The sequence below is a fragment of the Streptopelia decaocto genome (genome assembly GCF_964273445.1).
Source record: "Streptopelia decaocto genome assembly, chromosome: 1".
NCBI lineage: Eukaryota > Metazoa > Chordata > Aves > Columbiformes > Columbidae > Streptopelia > Streptopelia decaocto.
In genome coordinates this window covers 140318084-140334180 of record NC_138663.1, presented here as the reverse complement: position 1 = coordinate 140334180, position 16097 = coordinate 140318084, and the positions used below count along the sequence as shown (strand labels likewise).

At 44.6% G+C, this 16097-nt stretch overlaps 1 protein-coding gene across 10 annotated transcripts in view; it reads right to left on the bottom strand.

The window, feature by feature from the left end:
- Positions 1 to 15820, bottom strand: part of ST3GAL6 (ST3 beta-galactoside alpha-2,3-sialyltransferase 6) — a 47604-nt gene extending 31784 nt beyond the window's left edge. For 4 of the 10 annotated variants that reach the window (XM_082049989.1, XM_082049984.1, XM_082049993.1 and 1 more), the window contains exon 1: positions 15590 to 15820. The gene's annotated coding sequence lies outside the window, so the exon portion shown is untranslated. Of the gene's footprint in view, positions 1 to 2507; positions 2611 to 14527; positions 14683 to 14753; positions 14903 to 15589 lie in introns of those variants that run through there. The other 6 variants (XM_082049985.1, XM_082049991.1, XM_082049994.1 and 3 more) reach the window with 6 other exon arrangements.
- Positions 15821 to 16097: the final 277 nt, after the last annotated feature.

The following is a 16097-nucleotide window of genomic DNA, read 5'->3' as shown; positions in this document are numbered from 1 at the left end:
GAGGAAGGAAACACTGCAGCAGACAATACAATAGTCTTAAAGCTACTGATGTGGCTGAGTTAGTCTAGTGCCTTAATAAACTAAAATCAAAAGGACCATTGAAAAAATTTAAGAAACAGAAGACCTCTGAAATATTGTTTAAATGAGGAAGGCAGACATATTGGGTTATCCTAGCAAAGTGGCCCTGAATTAAGACTACATTTCTAACCCTCCCACAACAGTGATTTGAAGTTAGAAGTTTAACAGCATCTTAATTGGAAAAGATTCTTATTAAACTGCCCCACCCCACACAAAAATAAAGCAGTTATTCCTGCTCCTGGAGGCCTGTGCAAAACTTGACACCAAAAAAATAAGGTTTTACTGTGTCAAAATGTCATTTGGGACTTACACCATCACAACACATGTACCATCTTTATCAGCAGCTAAAGATTTCTCCTGCACTGGAAGATAAGACTTTTCAGGCTCTTTCTGCCCTATTTTTTTCAACAAGGGGATAAGCAGCAGTATTTACTGACTATGAAAACTGGAGCCTTCTTCCCTTCCAACAACATACCGAACTAGGCATTTACTTCCATGAAATCCTAATAACTGTGAAAACAGAGATGTCCTTCCTTCAGAGACAGCTTCTCTTTGTTAAGGCAGGTTTCCAATGCTTCTCCTAAGATTTACCCTTTCTCCAACTACTGCAGAAGACCTAAAAAGAAATAGCAAGATAGTCTTTTCTCCAAGTACTCAACAGCAAGCAGTGATGTTCAAGAAGACTTACTATTAGAGTAGTAGTGATGTTTAGTATATTTAGTTAGCTCTTGTTCTTTATCAGCTACTACAGCTAGAAACGTAGCCTCTGCTGACATTAATCTTATGGAGCAGATCATCCTGAATGGAATCACCCAGCACCTTCAGGATGGACAAGGGATCAGACCCAGCCAGCATGGGTTTAGGAGAGGCAGGTCCTGTCTGACCAACCTGATCTCCTTTTATGATCAGGTAACTCACCTGGTGGATGAGGGGAAAGCTGTGGATGTGGTCTATCTGGACTTCAGCAAGGCCTTTGACACTGTCTCCCATAATATACTCCTGCAAAAGCTGGTAGCCCATGGCTTGGACAAGTGTACTCTACACTGGGTTAAGAACTGGCTGGAGGGCCGGGCCCAGAGAGTGCTGGTGAATGGGGCTGCGTCTAGCTGGCGGCCAGTCACTAGTGGTGTTCCCCAGGGGTCGGTGTTGGGTCCAGTCCTATTTAACATCTTTATTGACGATTTAGATGAAGGGATTGAGACCATCATCAGCAAATTTGCTGATGACACCAAGTTGGGAGGGAGTGTCGACCTGCTGGAAGGCAGGAGGGCTCTGCAGAGGGATCTGGACAGACTGGAAGAATGGGCTGATTCCAATGGGATGAAGTTCAATAAGGCCAAGTGCCGGGTGCTGCACTTTGGTCACAACAACCCCCTGCAGCGCTACAGGCTGGGCGCAGAGTGGCTGGAGAGCAGTCAGACAGAAAGGGACCTGGGGGTACTAATTGACAGGAAGCTCAACATGAGCCATCAGTGTGCCCGGGTGGCCAAGAAGGCCAATGGTATCCTGTCCTGTATCAAAAATAGCGTGGTCAGCAGGACAAGGGAAGTGATCCTTCCCCTGTACTCTGCATTGGTGAGGCCACACCTGGAGTATTGTGTTCAGTTCTGGGCCCCTCAGTTCAGGAAAGACATTGAAGTGCTGGAGCGGGTCCAGAGAAGAGCAACAAGACTGGTGAAGGGACTTGAGCATAAGACCTATGGGGAGAGGCTGAGGGAGCTGGGGTTGTTTAGTCTGGAGAAGAGGAGGCTTAGAGGTGACCTCATCACTCTCTGTAACTACCTGAAGGGAAGTTATAGCCAGGTGGGGATTGGTCTCTTCTCCCAGGCAGTCAGCAATAGGACAAGGGGGCATGGGCTTAAACTCTGCCAGGGGAAATTTAGGCTGGATATTAGAAAGAAATTCTTTACAGAGAGAGTGGTCAGGCATTGGAATGGCCTGCCCAGGGAGGTGGTGGACTCGCCGTGCCTGGAGGTTTTTAAACTGAGATTGGACATGGCACTTAGTGCCATGATCTAATAAACGGACTAGAGTTGGACCAAGGGTTGGACTCGATGATCTCTGAGGTCTTTTCCAACCCAGTCGATTCTGTGATTCTGTGATTCCTGGGGAGAGATGCAGACTAGAGCTGTGTCCACTTTTGACCTTTTGTGTGGCTATTCACTAAGACTGCAAGATTTAATAGATTTGGTTTAGGGCCTAAGTGCTTGCCTCCCTCCCTTTCATCATCCTGCTAATGGTGAAACCTATTCTGTACCACAAGAGACAACAACACATTTATCATTTTGTGGACAATTCATTATGATTTTATCCCATTTTTGTGCTTCAACTAGAGACAATAGTATCTTGCTCCTCATCAGAACATGCCCGCCAGCTGGGTAAAACAAAGCTAAACAACAACTTAATCAGTATTTTTCATTTATAATCACCATTTCAGTTTGCTCCTGTCCAAAATCTTCTAAGATCTCTGCCATCACATTCCCTCCTGCCATCACATTCCCTCCTGTGTGACTTATAAGCTCAGGAACTCTTCTCACGCAGGCACATCCTTCAGCAAAAAGATATTGATAAAGAATCTGAGTGAAGTTAAATCTATTTTATTTTCACGCCCTGCAATCCTAATTTACCTAGACAGGATGACTGGTAGAAGAGGGATATTAACGCCCTTCCAGAAGGCTGCAGGCAGGCCTGAAAGCGAGCGCAGTTTCTCTCGTCTTGGGCATAACAGGCAATGCAGCACCCACACCCCTCCAAACCTTCACGTCCAGCCCCAGGCTCTCAGCTCTTTCCCATTATCACTTTTAAATGCAAGAAATCACATAGGGTGGCTTGTTCTAGTCAAATAGCCCTTCAATATTTCAGGCAAGATCTATGAAACAATGGTTTGCAGCCTGCTACTCACAGGAAACACCAGGAAGACACACTAGCAATTGGGAGTTTGGCAAAAGCTGCAAAGGGCCTGCAAGTCTTGACTTAAACTCTTATCACCACACTCTCTTGTTCTTCCCTCCTTTTTATCTAGTGCAATATCATCTGTTCAGTTGTGTAACTCCTTTTCCACTCCTCTTCCCTCCCTTTGTCTGAACACCCAGCAGCTTTTCATGTGCGCCACAGTGGGGGCAGGAACAAAAAAAAAAAGCAAAGACCAAAGAGAAGTTGCACGCACTCAGACTGTTTCTTGGACAGCAAGAAGACATGTACAAGCCTAGGTCAAGTTACTAAAAACTTCTCAAAGCTTAATGAAACAGTCCCCCTTTTGGCTGCTAAAGACTGCTGTGATCCTGTTCTCAGAGGTAACACAATCGATGATGTGTGTTGATTCACAGGGATATCACTTTTAGCAAAATTTAATGTCACTTATACTGACACCAATTACTAGCTCCAGGGATGAAAAACAGGAATACAAAGCATCAGCCAGTGCATCCTGCCAGAAAACCCTGATGAGCACAATACAATGGAGTATAGATATTAAGTATCACTGAAATGGTCCTCAAACACAGGCAGTATTTGGTGCAACTGTGTGGTGTGGAGTTAACTGGCCCAACTGAGAACATGTTACCTCCAGGCTGGGGCTACGACAGTGTTGCTATGCCACCCTTGAGAGCCGAGCTAATATTTTGGCTCAGATTATCTCAGTGCGATGTGGATCACTGGCACCAGCTCAAGGTAACACCATGTTCCATTGCATGGTGTAGACACACAACCAAAACTGCAAGTGCAAAAAAAGAGCTGGTTTTATATTTCCCAGCTGGTCAATGTCGGTTTTAAATTCTTTTTGCCCTCCAAGTTAGAAAACAATATTCCCTAATGTTCTAAAATGGCTTAGGGCTCATTCCAGCAATGGACACACTTTTTGTAGTACAGTTAAACACTGCTAACCTGAGTTTAAAAGTCAGCCTTGAGTAGATCTAAATCCCACTTGTAGCTTTGAGGGGAAGCAGAAAAATAACAATTACTACATTCTCATCTAACTGGTGCTTTCTAATCATCACAGATTTCCAGAAACCTTGCCTGTAATTACAAAAAAGAATACTATCAAGTCCACAGCCTCAGCTTCTTGCCCACTTTCATGCCTTGAGATGAGGACTAGAAGGAAGTGGCCAATTTATGCAAAGGTGCACCGATGTAAAGAAACATTTCCATATGCTTTCCCTGTCCTGTCTCTCCACAGGCCTCCCCTCAACATCATTTGCCATTTTTCTCCCCCCTTCTTTCTTCTTCCAGTGCATTTGAACACAGACCAGCAGCTATTGCCATGCCCAGCCGCCACAGAGCTGCAGTGCAGTACAAAAAACAAGTATTTTGGATTCAGTCAAAAGCTAGTCTATGCATGCAAATCCAAAAGAATGTATGAGCTGAGCACAGATAGCTCTCCTTCCCCAAATCCCAAAGCTTTAATCCAGCTCTAACTACACCTGTGAAAAGAAATAATTTAAAAAAAACAAACCACACACCAAAACACAAATTCAGTAACACAGCCTTAGCTGAAAGATTTCTTCCAGTCCTGTTGTACTCTCCCAGATTAACCTTTAAAGCTTTAGCCAGTATAAGCTAGGCTGCTATTTATATATTACAGATCATAGGTTTCAGTATAATACATGATAGGACAAAATACAGAGAACAGGTGCTAAAATATCCATGCAGCTACTCCTGCATACTGTGGTGACTATACTGTGCCTTCTCAGCCTTCATTTCCTGACTCCCTTCAGCTCTTCTTCCAGAAAGACTGGAAGCCATGCAACATGTTCTAGGGGGCGGAGTTCAAGTCCTTTTCTCCTCATACCTTGATTTGCACAGCTAAGTTTTCTGTCAACTTGAGAGCTGCTCATCTGAAGGAACAGAGCATGTGGTTTTGAGTTGTTTTGCATCTTCACCCCCTTTTAAACAACAAAGACTACAGATGTACTACACAATGCTTGAGGAAAAAAAAAATTATTAATATAAAGATATACATGCCACTACAACATCAGTTACTCATTCACACCCACTGTCCTTTGCCCTGCAGACTCAGATGCTCTAAGTCAAATGAACAATCCTTCTTGGGTTTCCTAGAGAAAAGAGATGGGAAAAAGTGGAAGGAGAAAAGGCTGGAAATAGCCAAAGTAGTCAGGTTTCAAAACGGTTCAGTTACAAACCACAGCAGCTCACTAGTCCACCTGCCCCTCCCCTCCCCCCCAAAACTATGATCAATCTAAATAAAGGTCTATCATATCATTTCCTCTGTATTATACATGCACATTCACTACAGCATTAAGTTCACCGTAAAACAAGGCACACTTTGTCTTCTAATAATGCCTAGGATATCTGAAACACCTAGCTCTGTCTGATTTGGAGCTAGTGATTTAACCTCAGCTCTCACAAAAAAAAAAAAAAAAAAAAAAAGCTGAGAACTGCCAAACTACATCTACCAGTCAAGCTTGGAGAAAATAAATAATGTCAACCCTAGGCTAAAATAAATTAAAAAAACCAACCAATCAAACAAAAAACCACACTTTCTTCACTACCAGCACCTGGAGAATGAAATACTCTCCATCAACGGTAAATCCCACATAAATCTGACTAACTTTTTCTTGCTTAGTCATAACAGTATAAATATTGATCTGTACCGGTGTCAGAATCTGTCCCTGAAGAGACACTGGTGCTTTTTGTATGACTAGTTTTCACAGTAGCATTTGCAAGCTCCCATCATGGTTTTAGTCCAAATATGCACAGACTGCCATCACCTCACCACGGCACAGCTCTTTTTACCGGAACTTCTAGTTTCCATATTTTTAAAAGTAACAAGTTATGTTTCACAAGTAAGAGGCCCAGCAAATAGGTATAAACATGCTCCTACCAGCACACAAAACTGAACAGTTTGCTTTTCAAGTAAATAACATGCAAAGCATGTCTGTAGTCAGAGCACCAAACATGTTTGCTGATCTTTGCTGTGTTGCTCCCTGTCCTCCCTTTGCTGCTAAAAAGAAAACAAACAAACAACAATACACACCCAAAAAACCCACCTACACCACACACCAAAAAAAACTAAACCCACCAATTGTTTGAGACAGAATTTACCCCAAGAGCAGATTCTGCAAGTCAATCTGCTGCAATGCACGTGTGCCAGTGGAGAGCTCTGGGATTCTCAGGAATGCAGCAAGACAAGTCAGTGAAAAGCGTAAAGCTAAATAAATTCAGTGAGGGAGGAAAACAGAGATAAGTGGTAGCACTTACCCCACACACTACTATCAAGTCTCAGAAGTTTCCCAGGGCAGCAATCCTGCCAGCTCAGAAGAAAGCTTCAGGACAACAACAGTCTGAGGAGCTTCTCTTGACATTAATGCCTTGCACCTCCAGTGCTCTCAATGCAGAGTGGCAATGAACACATTCACATTGCCTTTGGATTTTGAAAATTAATCAGAATACACACCTTAACTGCTAAGTACTATAAGAAAGCTAAACCCAAACTGACAGCGCCAGACTGGAAAAGCTCAAGTATTATAAATATTAATGCTGTTTTCAAAAGCCTTCTTTATATGCAGCTTTGTTTTCTTAGTATTAATGCTCAAAAAGTTTTATTTACGACAACAACAACACCACACAAAATAAAACGCTCTAATAAACAACTTTGTAACTAGAAGAATGTTTTGTGTACGTAATGAGTTTTTGAGCCAGCAAAGAACTGTTGTACAGGTTGCAGCAGAGCCTGTATCTGACCCCCTAAAGGCTTTTAGTGCTTTGTTTCATTTCTTAAATGTGAATAAAAGAAAACCTAACGCATACAGTATCCAAACAGTACTTATACTGAGGATTTTGAGAGTTACAAGATACATAGCATAATTGAAAAACATAATCCTAAAGAACACTTAATGCAGAACATGAAGTCATAACAAACATCTTTTCTGAATGGGAAAGGTTGCCAGTAAGTCAACATGTGTGGTTTGGGTTTTGATTTTTTGTTGTTTTGTTTGTTTGTTGTTGTTTGTTTTGTTTAGGTAAAACCAAAACAAAACAATGAAAACAACAACAGAAAACCCACCACACACATAAGAATTTATTTCTAAGGCAATGCTTTCCAAGGGGAACAAAGACCTAGGTGTACCCAACTTCAGCATTCAAAGCATCATTAATAGTGTGTTTCCTCAGACAAAGCTGAAACCAGATTTACAATAAAAACCCAAGACAAAGGAGCAGGCTAGAAGAAAAAACCAGAACTGGAATTCTTCACAGCAACTGTTAGTTGTTGTAAGTGAACTCAGGTCCTTATGAAAAAGTCTGCACAAGTTCATTTACATATTTCTGTGTTTACAGAGCTATAAAATGGTACTACAACAGCCCATACTGCAGTGCTATTCATCCTATAGCAGAGTTCCTAGCCCTGAATTATGCACCTTAGTTTCTTTACCTATACATGAGGAAAGCTAATTATCTCTGATGGTAATCTTCAATTGCCATCTGTCTGGAAGGAAAGCTGCCTAAATTAGTCAGTAGGGAATGCCGGGAAAGCTTATATGCTTTTCTCAGTGCTACACAGAGCTGTCCATTTACAACTTTCAGACCTCAGTTCCTGCTCAAGGTTAAACACAGCCCACTTCCTCCCCAAAACTGACGTATCACTCTTTTGGGGGGGTTTCTAGTTGAGGGTTTTTTGAGTGTGTTGTTTTGGGCTTTGTTTGGGTTTGGTTTTTTGGTTTTTTTTTGAAAAAAAAGGGACAGTGACCCCTAAAACTGGAGGGAGTGGCACATCATCAGCTCCCTCCATCAGTTCAACTTGTTACTTTCTCAGTCCAGTCTGGTTTGCTGTAGGTGAAACAGTGTCTGTTTGTGCTATTCAAACCTCAGACCTTAAATGCTGCAGCAGAACGAACAGGAGTTTCTTCAGGACTGTAGTATCTTTAGATAGCTCAGCTGTCCTCCCCTTCCTGATCTTTGCTGAGCGCTGGATTTGCCCAGGGTTGTATGTGTGAGCAGCTCCTCTGAGTAATGGGTGAGCCCTGAGACAACATGAGGCTCATCTCCCCATCAATCACAGCAGGGCGACTTCTTTTGTGGTTCAGATCTGCTTTTCCATTATCAAATTGCCCCACGCTGCAGCAGGATAAAACAAAGTCTGATATTTGCTTCAGTGTTAAGAGTGGAAGTCCTTTAGAGCAAGACACGCAGTAAGCAGGACTGGCTGGGTTGACTATTGACATCTTTTCCTTGCTACCCTGACCACAACAAATCCAGCTCAGCCTCCAGCAGCACTGTGTCCTTCCTATCAGACTGGTATTCCTGCCGCAGATGACGCTCATGTCCATGAGAGCGTGAAATGCAGTACGGTAAAAGGCTTTTTTGTTCTCTTATATCACGTGTTCTTAGCGTGAAATGAGATTTATGCACTCATACCCTGTATACATGCATGCATGTCCTTTCTTTCCTTCTCCATAGAACTTTTGAACCCCTTTGGCTAATTTCAGTCAAATTTGATACGAGATTAGGAACTTAATGCATTTGAGATCTCTACAAGTTCTGTGAAAATAAACAGACAGCTGTGTAGAACAAAGAAACTGTATAGGCTCATTTCATTAAAGATAAGGAAGTCTACCTGCAGTAATACATCAGAAACCTGGTTTCATTATATCTGCTTCTCACACAATTGTGTGGCAGAGATATTAGAAGAGCCTCTGGCCATTAAAAAAGCACTAAAATGTTGAAAAGCCTTGCCAAAACGTAAGTATCCAGATTTTCCAAAACAGTTGTCTGTAGTTAGACATTTTAAATATCCTTTATAGCCACTTAATAGATAAACTGTTAGCTGACTTCAGTCACTCAGCTTCAAAAAAAGTCACTCTGACACCAACCACTGAAATCTGAAGGAGATGCATATTGTATTTCACTTCATGGTTCTTTCCAAAAAGCTCTAAACAACATGCTCAATTTAGATTAGAAATCTTTAAAGTAACACAAAACCTAAGATTTGAGTCTAAGCCATCCAAGAACAGATGTTCCAAGTTCAAAACAAATTATGGCATGCACATAAGGAATTAAAATAGCTATTCCGTCGAAATTGCTCCAGTGAAAATTAAGTAACAGTATTTCCTTAACATGTTTTGCAAGAAAAGGCGGTCAACCTTGAGAAACTGTACAAACAGTATTTACACTGACCAGTATTTTAACCATCTGGCTACTCAAAACCCAGTTCACATGCCTGACCTGTGCTCCAGTGCACAAGGTGGGCAACACAGGCACAAGAAGAGCTATGCTATGTCAGATGTATGGCCATCTAGCCCACTAGTCCATCTCCAGCAGGGACAGAGCAAGATGCCATTGAGGGACAGCACATTACAGACACTTGTCCACACATTCCCCTTTAGCAGCACCTACAATTGTTTAGTACGGGAGCTGGAAGATGACATCCCTGCGTACTCCTTTTAGCATCCTTTTGTGGACCTGCCAACATCTACACTTGGGAATCAGGGCAGAAAAAAGGCCAGGAAACCCACCAGAGGAGACTGAAGTGGTCCTGCTACATCGGAGCTGCTGAACCACAGGGCACTTCAGTACACAGTCCTGAGGCCCTTGACTTTTTGAGAATGGTGAACTAAAACTGCCATGGGTGGTTATAAAACTGGGGGAGGGGAGCAGGGAGGGAAGGATACGCAGCCTTCCAAATTCTCAGTTGAGGCAAGTAACAGTCACCTTGTCTCATTAAATACTGCAAAACACTGCAAGCAGACCTAGCTGTAGCTTACCCTTAACTGTTTCCAGCAAAAAAAACACAGCCTTTTCCCAGCTAACCAAATTAGAAGGCAGTAACTTGTCTACACGAGGGGCATGAGCAAGACTAGCTACCACATGCCAGCAAGCCTTGTGCGCGTTCACCAACATGGACAAATCCTAACTTGCTTCAGTACTCCATTAAGTGGATTTAATCCTACGGCTCCACTTAATCTTGTGCAAATGTTATGTTCAAACAAACCCTACAGGGTATTTCCCATTTATACCACTAACCCTACACCTGGTCTCAGTCCCACACACTGCCTACCTCAAGCACTGTGGAGATCAAGGTAATAACGTTTCCAGGGTAGTCAGATGGGACACTGGTGGAGGACATCTACAAGTTGATTCAAGAACATTAGAGAAACAGGAGATATGTATTTTAACTGCCAAAAGATGAACAAGGTTGTGATTTCATTTAGCAACAGCTCTTAAGCAGCAAGCACTTTCTTTTCTCTTCCTTACAGGGAGGAAAATCCACAAGTTCCTTCCCCCGCACTGTCCCCTGTGTCACACTGGGAGGCTTGTATGCTTCCTTGCCTAAACAGATCATTTCGCCCACACAGGTCAACACGTAGCCAAAAAAACTCTGTCAGTGCAACACCTGCAAAAATTAGCTGCCCAGGAGGAAACTACGTAAACGAATAATCACATTGGAAGAAACATAATGACAAAACCACAACTTTAATTCCTTTCTTACCCTGGGAAAGTAGCAACTCCTCCCCCCATCCCACATGTGCTATCATTTGTATTTCATATGCCCACACACGTTTTCTACCGACTATTAAATGGCCATTACATATGCACATTTCCACTGCCTGTCTCTGCTAAGGCTCCAGGTGAGCCAGTGATGTGTCCCTCGCACTCTTGTCATTTCCCTGCTGGCCACTGGGCTCTGAAAAGCAGCAGGGAAAGAAACCAGCGGTTGGTTGCTGCTGTGCTGCACAAGCGTCCATCTGCAGATCCCATCTAACAAAGAGCTTTTCTGAGCTCTGCAGCAGCTGATGCTTACTTGAGCGTTTCCAACCTGTATCCACAAGGGCAAGAAACTGTTCTTTTATGAGCGAGTTGAAGAGTCTATGGAAATCTAAGACTGCTAGCCACCCACCTCACAAATAAAGTTTCCTACTGGCTAGAGGCCCAAAACCCAAGCAATATTCCTGCTAAGGGAATAGAAACTTGCACTGTAAATCAACAAACATTAAGAAGAGCTTCAATGATCAAGTCTGAGCTTCATTTCATTCCTGTCTGCTCTTAAAACCAGTTCCTTGATTACTCCATCCCTGCCCTTCTAACAGGAGGGAGGATCAGCTTTGTGGCTCCTCAAGTTTTCCAGCCTTCCCTTCCTAGCCAGGGCAAGTGGGGGGCTATTCAAGTTTTTGCCTTGCTCCTCCCAGCTCCCCATAGATGCTGGCATGTACAGAACAGCCCTAGCACAATGTACTCCAGCTTTACTGCTGCTGCCGGGGCTGGGAGAGAAGGCAACACAAAACAGTTACAGGCGAACTTTTAAGCGTCCACCAGATAATACCCAAATTTGCACACTCTGTGGGCAGCGCTGTAAAAAGTCTCCCTCTTAAGATAAAGGCTTTGCTTTTGCCTTCAAGACCAAAGAATGTCCAGTTTTGAATGCTGAAGAGCCACTCTGCCCAAACAAAATGAACTTTAAAAGGATGTGATGTTTGAAGATGACAGGCACAGAACGCAGCAAGAAGCACCTCCATGAAGTATTTTACCACATTCTGTACCTGCACTTGTTCGATGCATTTTTAACAAGGTAGTGATACTGCGGTCAAAGCACATGCTCCCTATTTTTGCTTCATAGCACATGCTAGCTAGCGCTGCTCATCACTTTCCAGCTTCCCAAGCTTTCTGCACAAATAGCAGCTACTGATATCAGTGGTTAATACACTGAAATGCAAAGAGAGAGCAGATTAATTTCCACACATTACTGAAAGGTGACTTGAAAATGAAACAACAGCTTGCATGTCACATTTTCTTCCCAATCTCAATACACATCAAGAAAACCTGAGGTTTAGGTTCTTCTGTAGCAGGACGATGAAAGAAAGATTTAACACTTCAAGAAGTTTGAACATCAAATAATAAAATAAGTAAATGAAGTTTTATTTTAATTTCCCTTGAAGACTATGAATACATACAGAATTAATCATACATAGCATAGCAAAAATGGAAGCAAAAGAAACTGGATTAATGGGGAAGCTCAGTGGCTTTTTATTCTGCTAGGAAGCTTTTAGTCTTTTGAGTAAACAGATGGTAGAAAATAGAGGCTCTGAAAAACAAAAAATCCTGTACAGTTACCCCATAAATTAATTTCCCAATATTATTTACTAGCTTCTCTATAAGGCCAGAGAAATTGATGAACAAGTTATTCAAATGAACGACAAATGAGTTGTCCTAAATTTGCTAAATTAAACTCCTCTTAAATGCACAGTGCACATTTAAACCAATTTAGCTAAAACAGTGCAAAGATCTGTAAGGAAAGATGTCTGTAAAAAGAGATATTTCAAGTAATCTTGAGTCCACGCCTAATATGCACTTAACTAGGGTGCCACAGCAGACTATCTCCCATCGTACACACAGTAAAAACAACCTTTCATGCTTAGAAGTAAAAAAGAGCCTTTCCGCACAAGCCCCTTTGAGTCCATGGTGTGGTCTTGCAAGTTGTATCTTCAAATGCCCATGAGATTGCAGCCTGTTCCAGATCAAAATACTTGAAGCAACCCTCAGCAGCATATGAGGCAACACGCAAGAAGCAGAAAACCACAAATCAGTGAAAGCAGGTTTATGAGAACTTTCCCAAGCCTGTCTTGGGTGGACAGATCAAACCTTTACTGAAAGGCATTAATCACAGTGTGCCCAGAAACTAACAATGAAAACAAGCCCAAGATAGCTTCTTCGTGCCATTAAAGCTATCATAAGAAAGACTATGCCTACTCCCTGCTGCTTTCTATCCAAAAACAACCACATAATGATTCAAAATCCTCTAAAACTGTCTCTGCTTGTAAGCTTTCAAAGGTCTGAGGCAGTGGTGAAGGAGAAGCACCCTCAAGCACTTGCCACTGTGAACGAGACCCATCACCACTCTGGCTGCTGTACTTCCTCCTCAGTGGGGCAACTCCCCTGGGTAATTGCTAAAGCAGCACACTGTACATATCAAAATAACATCTCGCCAATCACCTTGTCTAGCCAAAACACCATAACTCGCCTGTTTCCCCACTTCTTTACCACTTAGGACCGGGGCACTTGTGATCTTCCTGCCAGCTTTCAGGTTTTGCTCTCCTGCCTACACACTCCGCAGCTGCTCCCATGGGCATTCCCCCAACGAGTCGTTGCTTCCACAGAGAAACTTTCCTCCTGGTTTTGAACAGCGGGGTATTTGGTCACTGGGAGTCTCACTGGATGATTCATACATCCCACACGCAGGAGAGGTCTCCTACGGCCAAGATGACCCTCGGGGACACCATGGGACCCATCCACCTTTAACACTGCTGCTTTAATAAACAGCTCTTAGCTTAAAGAGTAACTTAATTGTCTCTTCTTCAGTTCAGCAGAGAGACAGACATATGCTAAACAAGCAGGTACTGCATCAAGCTGTAAGGAAGGATCTGTAGATTTCTTTCATGTAGGTGGGAAGAAAAACAAGGATATAGCTGGTGCAATCTTAGATATGGAAGGAAAGTTAATTTAGTTTCAGAAATATCACCTCTGTGAACTAACCAGAGAGGAGTATTTCCTATTCAGAACAGATGAGTAGGAAGCCTCACTCCATACGCTCCTTTTTCCTTTAAGCCCTCCCTGAATGTATTTTTTTAAGAGGGACCATGACATTATCCACAATAGAAGCTATATATTTTTATATACAAGAGTTTTACACAGTTCAGCCACAATAGAATTGCCAGGTTAAAACAAGTAATCTCATCCCATCACAAAATTTGTCTTTTCCAGTTTTGCATCAATATTGTACATAATAGCTCAGCATAAAGCAGGTGAAGAAGAGACAGACAAAAAGACAAAGAAATGTGGACACAAAGTTCCAGTTGGGTAAATGAGGCACAACAGCCACAAATCCCAATCGATCAGCTGTTCATCTCGTCAGAAATTTTAATTTGAGAAAGGACAGCAAGACTGATCTCACACCTTGCAATAACTAAAATAGAAACACCACTCCCACTGCCGAGTAGGACTTAAAAAAAAAAAAAAAAAAAAAAAAAAGCAAAAAAGCAGAGAACATAAAACTTCCAGGGTTTGTTTCTTCCCTAAACTACAAGTTATGGCTTTGCATAGCTTAAAGCAGAGACTACCCACAGAGCCATTGTTCCTTCCTCTAGGCCCTCGGCATTTCCAAGGGACAGCTTCTCTCTTTCGGTACCCCCGCTAAAAGCAATCTTTTATCGGAAACTGCCTGACCAGCAGCCATGGCAACACGGTGGGATTACCCAGCCCAAGCAGCTTAGCAGAAGCCACGCATCTCCCCTCCAATTTTATTTACGGACCGCTGCGGTCTCCGCTAGCTCTGCCGAGAAGCTCCCCGTGCGCGGGGCTGCCCTGCCCTCATGAGCCCGCTTTCCCCCCGCCTTGCCCGGCCCCGGAGCCTCCAGCCGGCGTCCCACTGCCGCCCACCCCTTATTTCCAACGCCAGCACCCTAGCAGGGCTCGCTGCCCGCAGCTGCGCCCGCCCGCCGCGACTCACCGCCCGCGGGGAGCCCCGAGGTGGCGGCAGCATGCGGCCCGGGGCAGCCCGGCGCGCCGGCTGGCTGCGGGAGGGCGCCGGCTCTCCCTGCAGCCCCAGCCCAAGAGCTGGGCTCCTCCGAAATGCCGGGGCGCAGCGAGCAGCTCCAGCGCCCGGCAGGCGCCGCCGGGAGAACGGGACGGCCCCTTCGCTTACCCCCACCCCCCGAAGCGCCTGGGCCGCCTACCTGGCTGGGCGGAGGTGCCTGGCAGGCCGCCGGACCCCCCCACAGCGCGGCGGGGGCGCTTCCTCCCGCTCCCCACGGTGGCGGCCGGAGAGAGGCCCCGCTCCCCACCGCTGCCCCCGCCGCCCGCTGGGGAGCGCCGCCCCGGGAGGCCCTTCTCCGGCCGGGGGCGAGATCCGGCCCCGGGCGGCGCCTCGGCCCGGCCCCTCCGGCGGCGCAGGCGGCCCCAAGCATCAGCCGCCCGTGTGCGGCATTCAAGCGCATCGAAATGCTTCTGTCAGGCTCATCCCCACCAGTAACGTGGTCCCTGCTACCCCGCGATGTTAATTTTTACCAGGAAATTCCCAGGAACCTCTGGGAAAGGTCCGGGACATTTCATCTCACCAGTTTTCAAGCCGATTAAAATTACATTCTCTTCAATGGAGTCTTGTAGAGACAGGTTCCATCCCTCTTGGGAGTTCAACTAATTCCCTGAACATTTTAAACGAGGAACACGCTGATGTATCGGAATAGCCAGCTCTGCCTTTGAACATGTGGTAATTTGCACTGAACAGCAATGTTGTCGACAGCTGCTGCCATCAGTACTTACCTGAAAGAGGTTTTAAAATTGGAAGCATGTATAAAGTTTACATAAGGTTAGCTAGAAGCTTTCTCACCTGAAATAACACAAGAGCGTGGTGAGAAAATGTCTCACAGAAGAAATGCTGTCAAATTCGGTAACAAGCACTTTCAGCATACCTAGTCATACGGGTTCAGACAGCATCCACCAGATCCTCCCAACCTATGCACACAGATTCACAGAGCTAGCTACACTTTGTAAAGCAGCGATATTCACTTACCAGCTGTCAGCCGTGCAGATATTTTATCTTCAAACCATCCGAGACCGGAGGACAGAACTTGTCGCTTTTCAGAGCCGTCCAGCCTGTTGTTGGCAGCCTCTCGGTAACTTCAGCTTTATTCCTGCCTGGTGGTGTTTATGATAACGATGAAGAGGAGGGCTTGTTTCAGCTTAGCCCCCTCTGCAAGATAAAACATAAAAAGGAAGAGCGTTGTATGTTTAGACACAGATGTTACTTGGCTCGAGTCTGCTGAAATTCCTCCTCAATTTATACCAGCGCCTTCCAGGGGGAGGAGAGAGTCCCGTGAAGAAAGCTAAAGCGTCTCCTTCCCCAGTAATGAGCGTATCTCCTCTGACTGACGTCCAGCTGGAGCCGCAGGCACTCACCCTCCTTTCCCGGGCCAGTGGCTCGCCAAGGGCCACAGCCTTCCCGCTGCGCGCCCGCCCCGACAGCCCGGAGGGTGGGAGACCCACAGAGCGGAGGACAGCAAGCCCCCCCCACCCCTCTA